The sequence below is a fragment of the Eulemur rufifrons genome, chromosome 7, assembly GCF_041146395.1.
Source record: "Eulemur rufifrons isolate Redbay chromosome 7, OSU_ERuf_1, whole genome shotgun sequence".
Lineage (NCBI taxonomy): Eukaryota > Metazoa > Chordata > Mammalia > Primates > Lemuridae > Eulemur > Eulemur rufifrons.
In genome coordinates, this window is record NC_090989.1 from 265,524,242 (window position 1) to 265,533,943 (window position 9,702).

At 41.5% G+C, this 9,702-nt stretch overlaps 1 pseudogene; it reads left to right on the forward strand.

The window, feature by feature from the left end:
* The first annotated feature begins 4,250 nt into the window (after nt 1-4,250).
* On the forward strand, nt 4,251-4,330 carry LOC138388645 (small nucleolar RNA U13; annotated as a pseudogene).
* The last annotated feature ends 5,372 nt before the right edge of the window (nt 4,331-9,702 follow it).

Consider the following 9,702-nt stretch of genomic DNA (forward strand, 5'->3'; position numbering starts at 1 on the left):
GAGGGTAAGAGATTTCCCATTTACTCCCAGCCCCCACACATGCTTAGCTTCCTTGATTATCTCCACCAAAGTGGTACATTTGTTACAATTGATGAACCTACACATCGTAATCACTCAATGTCCATAATTTACATTCGGGTTCACTCTTGGTGTTGTCTATGGGTTTAGACAAATATATAATGATATGTATCCACCCTTATGGTATCACACAATTTTCACTGCCCCCCAAATTCTCTGTGCTCTGATATTATTTTTATTATGATAATGGAATTTGTGCAAGCCTAAATATAGGAAGACAGGGAAGGTTATCTGTCTCTACCTGCCCACCTCAGGCGTCATAACCAGCCCTAGGAGCCTTAATGAGATTTATGTCTATTATAAAAGAGCTTACAGAGGCTGGGTATAGTGGCTCACGCCTGTAATCCCAGCACTGTGGGAGGCCGAGGTGGGAGGATCCCTTGAGGCCAGGAGTTCCAGATCAGCCTGGGCAATAAAGCAAGACCCTATCTCTACAAAAAAAAAATTAGCCAAGGATGGTGGCATGTGCTTGTAGTCCTAGCTACTCAGGAGGCTGAGATGGGAGGTTCCCTTGAGCCCAGGAGTTTGAGGCTACCACAATGAGCTATAATCGTGCCACTGCACTCCAGCTTGAGCATCAGAGTGAAACCTCATCTCTTAAAAAAAAAAAAAAAAAAAAAAAAAAAGAGCTTGCAGATGGGAACATTGTCAGGCAAAGCCACAATCTGTCAATGATTGACCAAATGATAATTCCCTAGAGAAGGCTGGAGTGAGTGAAAAACAGGGAGGTCCAGGCCCCCGTCTCCAGCATTTGTAAAAAGCAGCAGTGATTATTTTTTTCTAAGAAATCCATTCATAAGCCCATTTGGTCTCCTTTAATGAGGGCTTACTATGCCAAGACACAGGCTTAAATCTCATTTAATCCCTCATTGTTATTAGCTTCAATTTACTGATGAGAAAAGGTCTAGAAGTGGCAAAGCAGTTCCTTAAATCTGTTTCTATCTGTATCCAAAGCCCAGGCTGTAACCACTCTATGTTCCCCTTTCTCAGTCATTATTGCCCCAGCAAATGCTCTCTTGGCCTCATTATCAAAATAAGCACAGACATACAAAGAAATGTTAAATGCCTGAGGTGTCAGATACCCCAATTACCCTGATTGGATTAATTCACATTGTATGCCTATCTGAAAACAAACATCACATGTACCCTATAAAGATATACAGTTATTATGTACCCATAATAATTTTTAAAAAGAAAAAATAATAAGCTCAGACAAGCCATTTACAAGGTAACACTCAGGCATGTTAAAATGAGACTTCTACCACTTGAAACAATCTCAGGTTACAGAAAATAAAGCTCTTTTGCTTAAGAGACAAGTTCTAAGCAAGAAATTGCGAAGATATTAGAAATTCATTTAAGAGCTCAGGACACATCTCAATTCACATGAGCCTGATTTACCTTTTCATTTATAAAGGAACATTTACTTTGTGGGGTTTTTTTTTTCTTTTTTTTTTTATTTTAATAGATTTAGAAGCTACAAGTTGAATTTAGTTATATGTATATATTGTGTAGTGGTAAAGTCTGGGCTTTTAGTGTAGCCATCACCAGAATAGTGTTCATTGTACCCCATAGGTAATTTTTCTTCCCTCACCCCCTCTTACCCTCTGAAGTAACATTTTAAATGATGATTTGGGATGCCATGCAGAGCTAGATGATAATTACTTCCCAACTGGGAGCCTCCATTAAGAGTCTGAGCCCCTTTCCTACCAACTTGAGCTCATGCTTGAGCCTTTCTCTTCACCCTTACTTGGCACAGCGTACCTGCCTACAGACTGGGACCCTTCAGACTTTCCCCAGTACTTCCTCCATGAGGGCATGCGCAGGACAGGTGCTCTGTTGTTTCTCACCTTAACCCTGATCCTGACTGTCCCAATTTCACCCCCACTACACTCCCCATTTCCCCAAGACTCCTAGATGTTATGCTATAACTACTGGGACCTTCAGACACTATTGAGTAGTACGTTTGGGCTCTGGATTTTACTGCATGCTCTTGGACACCCTGGAACACCTCCCTGTGTGTGCTATGCTATGTTCACGTATACTTGGGTTATCTCTGATCTAGCTGACAATTGCAGTGTAGGACTTTCTCCCTTCATTCTTAGCCTGGTGCTCTCTCTGTATTTTCTGCAGTCCCCAGCTTCAGATCGGAGGCCCCATTACTCATGCTGACATTTGGTGGGGATTTGCACCCAGAGTAGGAGCCCAAGATGACACCAGCAGAGCCTAGTAAACCCGGCCCACAATTGTCTGGAGCACTTAAGGAAATGAAATCCCACCAGGCTTCTGATTTTCCTCCTTAATTAGCTTCCTCCATTCCCTGAGGCATTTGTTCCTTTAGCAGGATCCTACCTCATAAACTTTCCTTTGCCCCAGCTCACAGGTGTTAAGTAAATACCTGGAAGCAATTACCCATAGCTTCAGAGGGCCATTTGCAGCACAAGGCAGGGCCCCTGGCCTCACAGCTCCTGCTAATTGGAGTGCTCCTGTCACACTTTCTGCCCGGAGGAGAGGATTTCAACAATGCTGCTCTGCCTGCCTGGAGCTCTAGCTAGAGTGCTCAGAGAACTTCTATAAATGTGCATGTATTCCTAGCAAGTCCCCTAAGGGATCAGCAGTTGTTTATTTGATGCACATTAAAGGACTCATTGTCCCATGATTTCTAGGTGTTCTGAAATGGGGAGGTCAAAGGACAAACAGAATAGGCCTGTAACTATAATATTAATCTCGTTTTTGAAACTGAGATTAAGGCAACTCAAATTCCTGATCACATGGAGCCAATGTTAATTTCAGAGATAAATGTTATAAATCTCACCACCAGGGTAAAGTTAAAATCCCATGTAAGAAAAACAACACCAAAATCTGGTGATTGGAAGGCCTGTTTCTATCACAACAGCCTTTTGCTCCCCTGAACCCTAACATCACAGAGCTCTGACAGGTCTGATCACTATGTTAATTTTTTTTTTTTTTTTGAGACAGAGTCTCACTCTGTTGCCCGGGCTAGAGTGAGTGCCGTGGCGTCAGCCTAGCTCACAGCAACCTCAAACTCCTGAGCTCAAGCGATCCTCCTGTCTCAGCCTCCCGAGTAGCTGGGACTACAGGCATGCGCCACCATGCCCGGCTAATTTTTTCTATATATATTTTTAGCTGTCCATATAATTTCTTTCTATTTTTAGTAGAGGTGGGGTCTCGCTCTTGCTCAGGCTGGTCTCGAACTCCTGAGCTCAAACGATCCGCCCACCTCGGCCTCCCAGAGTGCTAGGATTACAGGTGTGAGCCACCGCGCCCGGCCACTATGTTAATTTTTTAAAGCAGAAAATGGGAAAAGTTAAGGTAAAGAGAAGTGGGGAGAGAAGAGAAATCTTCTTACTATTCTATTAGGAAAGCTGAATTTAAAAAAAATTTTTTTGAGACAGGGTCTCACTCTGTTGCCTGGGCTAGAGTGCAGTGGTGTCTTCATAGCTCACAGCAACCTCAAACTCCTGGGCTCAAGTGATCCTCCTGCCTCAGCCTCCTGAGGAGCTGGGACTACAGATACATGCCACCACACCCGGCTAATTTTTCTATTTCTTGTAGAGATGAGGTCTTGCTCTTGCTCAGGCTGGTCTCAAACTCCCCGCCCACCTCAAGTGATTCTCCTGCCTCAGCCTCCCAGAGTGCCAGGATTACAGGCATGAGTCATCGCACCCAGCCTGCATCTTTATTTCTACGCTGCATTATGCTTCTGGGTAAACACTGTTAGCCAAATTTCTATTGGATAATGTAATGCAGGGTGCTACAGCTGAGACATTTATCTTTCTTCTCCCTCTTGCTGGATGAAGCTAGGAATTCATTCATTCAGTATGTACTGGGGTTAAGATGAACATACAATTTATTATCCAGAGACAATTTAGAGAGTGAAAGGGGTGCCTTATTAATTCCACCAAGACAATAGACTCATATCAGGACTGTTCTGAACAAAATGGGAGGTATGATTTTCTAATTACTGAACACCTTCTATGTACCAGGAACTACACTGTCTTGTGTAAAAACAGAAAATGTCTGTGGGGGTGGATAGAGGAACTGTTCTTCAATCCTCGGTCCAAAACCAGTGCTAACTCCCACCTGCTCTCAAAATACCAAAAGGTTTTGTGAGCATATTGGTTCTTTCAGGTGAGGTAAAACTATGTGCACATATCCTTTTGTAGTTCTAAGTGTGTGTGAGATGTGCCTCACTCAAACTTTGTTAGCAAGTCAGCACATTACCCATTTGACATGAAAAAATATACATATACCACTGATTTTTCTGACTTGGAACAATTCTCTCTACCTAAACAGGATTCACTTTCTTCTCTGTGTTTTTGCTTTGTTTTGTTTTTTGTTTTGTGTTGTTTTGTTTTGTATTTTGTTTTGGGGGGTTTTTTTGAGAACAGGTTGTATTTTGAGAGGCAATTCTATATTTAACTGCATTGATGATGAGCATGTCACTGAGATCTAATCTTACTCAAAAAAACTGCTCTCTTTTTTTTTTTTGAGACAGAGTCTCACTCTGTCACCCTGGCTAGAGTGCCGTGGCATCAGCCTAGCTCACAGTAACCTCAAACTCCTGGGCTCAAGCGATCCTCCTGCCTCAGCCTCCCGAGTAGCTAGGACTACAGGCATGTGCCACCATGCCCGGCTAATTTTTTTCTATATATATTTTTAGTTGTTCATTTAATTTCTTTCTACTTTTAGTAGAAACGGGGTCTCACTCTTGCCCAGGCTGGTCTTGAACTCCTGAGCTCAAACAATCCACCTGCCTCAGCCTCCCAGAATGCTAGGATTACAGGCGTGAACCACCACACCCAGCATGCTCTCCCTTTAAAATGAGGAAATCACTCTCTCACCATTTGAGGGAACATGGCACAAGATGGTGGCGATCTAATGTAAATAGTCAAGCAAGATGAAAGTACAAAACAGTCATATATTTGTATATGTGTGTGTGTATATCCGGTGTTAGAAAGACTTGAGCACAGTCAATGTTAATTCATATTTTCATAGAAAAGTACTTATTGTTTAGAGATAAATTTTGCCCACATTATCACAATTGATTCTTGCAACTAGCTTAGATAGAATTACTATCCCACTTTATAGCTGAGGAAATTAACCAGTACAGATAGGCAATACACTGGCACTTGAAACTTCTAACTCTGATTCCACTGCTCTTCTTCCAAAAAAAAAGAATAGCTCCATATACATGTTTAAGGGGTATTGTTTGAAAAAAAAAATCCCCAATACTTCTATCAAATTTAAAACTTGTCAAAGCATTTTCATACTTATTTATTTCATGTACTTACAGAGACTATTATGTGGCATCCACTGACTAGATGCTGGGCATAAAGGTGAATAAAACTATCCCTAGGTATAAGGAATCAGAAATCTAATGTATGAGATAGACAAGGAAATCAGTCCAATTCAGAAGATAAGTGAAGAACACACAATATTCCCAAAGCCACAGAAAAGGAGCACCAACTTTAGCCTGTGAGGACAGAAGGAGGCATCCCAAGGATGTGATGCTTGCAAGAGACATGGGAGGTGGCCAGAAGGACAAACTGCAGATGAGCTCATGACCTTGAGTCAGGAAACATCAGGCTATATTAAAGCAACAGCAAGTTGTTTGCAAATAGTTGTAGCAAAGGATGTGTTTCAAGAAAAGATGTTGGTCCTATCTGGACTAAGGAGGTTGACATTTATCCTGCAGGTTTGGGGTGCCGATGAAAGAAGAAAGGGGTGGGACGGCAGACAGGGTGACTTCTGGGGAGATAAATGCAACAGGCTAGGTGAAAGATGGTTGGGATCGGAATTGAAGAGAATGAAGAGGAAAGCACAGCCAGGAGGAATGTGTAAGACACACAATTGGGAGGATTTGGCGTCTGGATGTGGGGGATGAGGGGTAAGAAGAAAGCAGGTGTAACTCTAAGTTCTTTATTTGAGGAACTGAGTGATTAAGAGTTTCACGAACCATGACAGACCATGTAGAAGGATCCACAGGTTTCTGAGGGACACTAAGAAGCTCTGTTTTGCACTTTTAGCACATGAGGAATCTATGGAGCTGTCGGGTGGAAAGACCTAGAGGAAATTGGTACCAGACACACCTGAAGCTCAGGACAAAATTCTAGCAGTAGATACAGATTCGGGAATCATTAGTGTGTAAACCACAGGTGAGGCAAAAAAAAGGCAGCCATTTATCGACAAGGGAAGCAGATTGAGGAAAGGATTTTTAAACAATAGAAGGTAATTTTAGTGTTTTATTAGAAAGCTATTAGTTAGAAATATGTATTTTAATCAAAATGTAGCAAAAAAATTCCCCTCACTTTGTTTTATTAGGAAATATACACATACTCCCAAAATATTTTTCCCTAATAAATAGACTGAACCATATATAGGGTTTGAAGAAACCCTTCTTCCATGATGTCAAACTGATGAATATATTTCATCAGTTCATAGGAAGAGCTGCCCTAGGGGAAAAGGGCACAGTCCTACAGCCTCATAGGACTGGCCTTCAAAGTTTCCTGCCAGTTCCAGTCCACCCTCTGAGATCACAGCATTTCATTCAGCCTCTCCATGTACTTGCATCTAAACAAACAATAGTCTCAACTTCTACCCACCCATGTTCTCATCCCTTTCAAATATCAGATGGAGATGTCCTCATGGCCCACAATAAAGCCAAAGAATGACTGAAATCTCTATTTAGCCTCAGGAAACAGGCCACATAATAAGGAAGAGGGTGGTAACTTTTTTCAAGTGTCCCACAGTGAAGTCACTTTTGGCTCTGTTCTGATTATATAAATGGCCTGATTGGATCCCATCATCTCATGTAGGAACAGTTTAATACAGTGTGAATATTGTTCTGACCTTTGTGACCTTGGGGAATGTTAGGGACTGAGTTGTTCTCCCTCCGCTGTGAAAATCCATATGTAGAAATCTTAACACCCACCCCCACCCAGCTCAGAATGTAATTATACTTGGAGATAAGGTCTTTACAGAGGTGATTAAGTTAAAATGATGTCTTTGGGGTGGGCCCTAATCCACGTATCAGGAGATTTGGACATAGACATGTATGCCCAGAGGAAAGACCATGGGAGAACACAGCTGGAAGGCAGCCCTGCACAAGTCAAGAAGAGAGGCCTTGGAAGAAACCAAACCTAATGACACCTTGATCTTGGACTTTCAGCCTCCAGAACTATGAGAAAATAAATTTCTGTTGTTTTAGCCATCCAGTCTGTGGTACTTTGTTATAGTAGCCCCAAAAACCAAATATAGGCAATTCTTAAATGTGGAATAAAATATGCACCAGTGATTCCCCAAGATAAAGTTAAAGTTTTACAAAATAAGTCATTTTGCAATGAATTGTGTTGTATAAAATATATCAATCTATTTACCAGTTCTCTAGGAATCTAACCACCCATGAGAGAGGCTGGTGTGTGGTTACTTGATTTACATATTGTCTTTGCTTCAGAATTCATTGATGAATAGGGTTCCATGGAATTATAGCCATTCTGTGGCTTAACTGAGATTTGGTCCTTTCCTGTTGTTTTCAAGATAGAGTGAACTGCTTTAGGCAGGTTGCACTGAGCTGAATCTGACAAGACTCTTAATATTTGTAATGCAAAATTCTAAATAGTCTATGATATTTAAAAAGCAGAAAGAAAAAAATTGTGGGTAATGTCTCTGCTTGTATCATTTTAAACTCTCCTTTTCCCATTCAACTTGTCACCAAGTCCCACAGATACAACTTTTGAAATAACTCTCACATCTGTTTCTCCCCATCAATACTGACTGCTACTGCCCTCATTCAAACCCTTAAAATTTCCAGCCCGTTCAGAAGGAAGGCAGTATTGTGTAATAGTTATGGAGCACAGTTGCTCAAGTCAGAGTCCCGGTCCTGTCACTTACTAATTGTGTGCCCTCACTCCAATTTAAGCCTCAAAATCTTCATGAGTAAAACAGAGGTAATAACAGTTCTTCATGGTGCTGTTGGAGATGTATATGAAATAACAAATAGCATTTTGCATCATACACAGTAAAATCCTCAGAAAATATTGTGTTATTAATATTCATCTTTTAAAAATTCATCAGCCTACCATGTTTTATCATGCTCTGCTCTGCATAATTCCCCTGGCCAAGAGTTTCCTATGCTTAACTTCCTCCCAATCTGTATCATGAAAACAACAGACATGTTGGATTTTCTTGTTCAAACATTGCAGGCTTCTCCTACCCAAGATTTTGAGGTACTTGATAAGGGGGCCAAATGCTCCCCAGTTGAAACTCCCTGTCCTAGGTGACATTTCTCACGGTTCCCCCATTATAATCCATTCTCCCTGCTATACCCTGCTCCTGAGCTCTTTTCTAACGCACAGAAGTCATCACTACAGTCCTTCAGTGGCCCATGCTGGTGCATGGGATGAAGCCCAAACGCTTTCACAGGGCCCACAGTGCCTGTGTTGAGCTGATCCTACCTTCACCTTCTCATCACCAGCCCTGAGGCCCAGCACGTGGCCTCCCAAACAGCAGGTGCTCAGTAAATGTCCCTTTCATGAGGAGAGTGCCTGGAAAATACACGCTGGCTCTCAGGCTTGCGTCTCCTCTATCAGCATCAGCCTGTTACACGTGTTAATTTCCTATGGCTGGTTTTGATGATTAAAACAATAGACATTTATTCTCTCACAGATCTGGGCCCAGAAATCTGGAATCAGGGTATTGGCAGGGTTGTGCTCCCTCCAAAAATTCTAGGGGCGAATCCTTCCTTGCCTCTTCTAGCTTTTGGTGGCCAGTGGTGTTCCTTGGCTTGTGGCTGCATCACTCCAGTCTCTGCCACCATCTTCACCTGGCCTCCTTCCCTGTTTCCTTCTGTGTCTGTGTGACTCAAATTTCCCTTTCTTTTCTCTTATAATAAGGACACCAGTCATGGGACTTGGGACACACCCTAAAACCAAGATGATCTTATCTTGAGATCTCATCTAGAGGCCATTAACTAAGTTATGTCTGCAAAGTCCCTGTTTCCAAATGAAGTTACACTCACAGCTACCTGGGGTTTAGACTTGGCCATATCTTTCTAGGGGAACACAGTTGAACCTACTATACCTGTCAAGAGTAAGGGAGGCCAAGGGATAAGGAGAGATAAACATGCTTGGGAAGAAAATAGGTTTTCTGTTTGCCTTTGACACAGTTCAGAGATCAAAGCTGTGTGGGTGTTGAGCCTGCCACCTGGCAACAGCCCTCGGGCCAACCTAGGGTAGCACAGGAACAATGTTTTCTGCCTCGCTCTCTTGTTTCAGATCCACTCAACAATATTTTTTGTTTTTGTCCCACGAAAGATTATTTATTAATAAGGCAAATTCTAGAAAAGAAAAAAAATTACATAAATGCAATTACTCTCACATCTTTCTTCCTATATTTACATTTGATTTTTTTAAAATGAGTGAGCTTATACTGGATGTACAATTAGTATCCTGCTTTTGTCTTACAATATAAAATCAAAATTATTTCCTTTGTATTAATGTACTCTCTCTAAATATTGTATCTATTGTATTTTAAATTTAGTTTTTACATTTTCAAGATTATACCTGTATAAAAATTTTTTGCAGATATTGAAAAGGCTGAATGTAT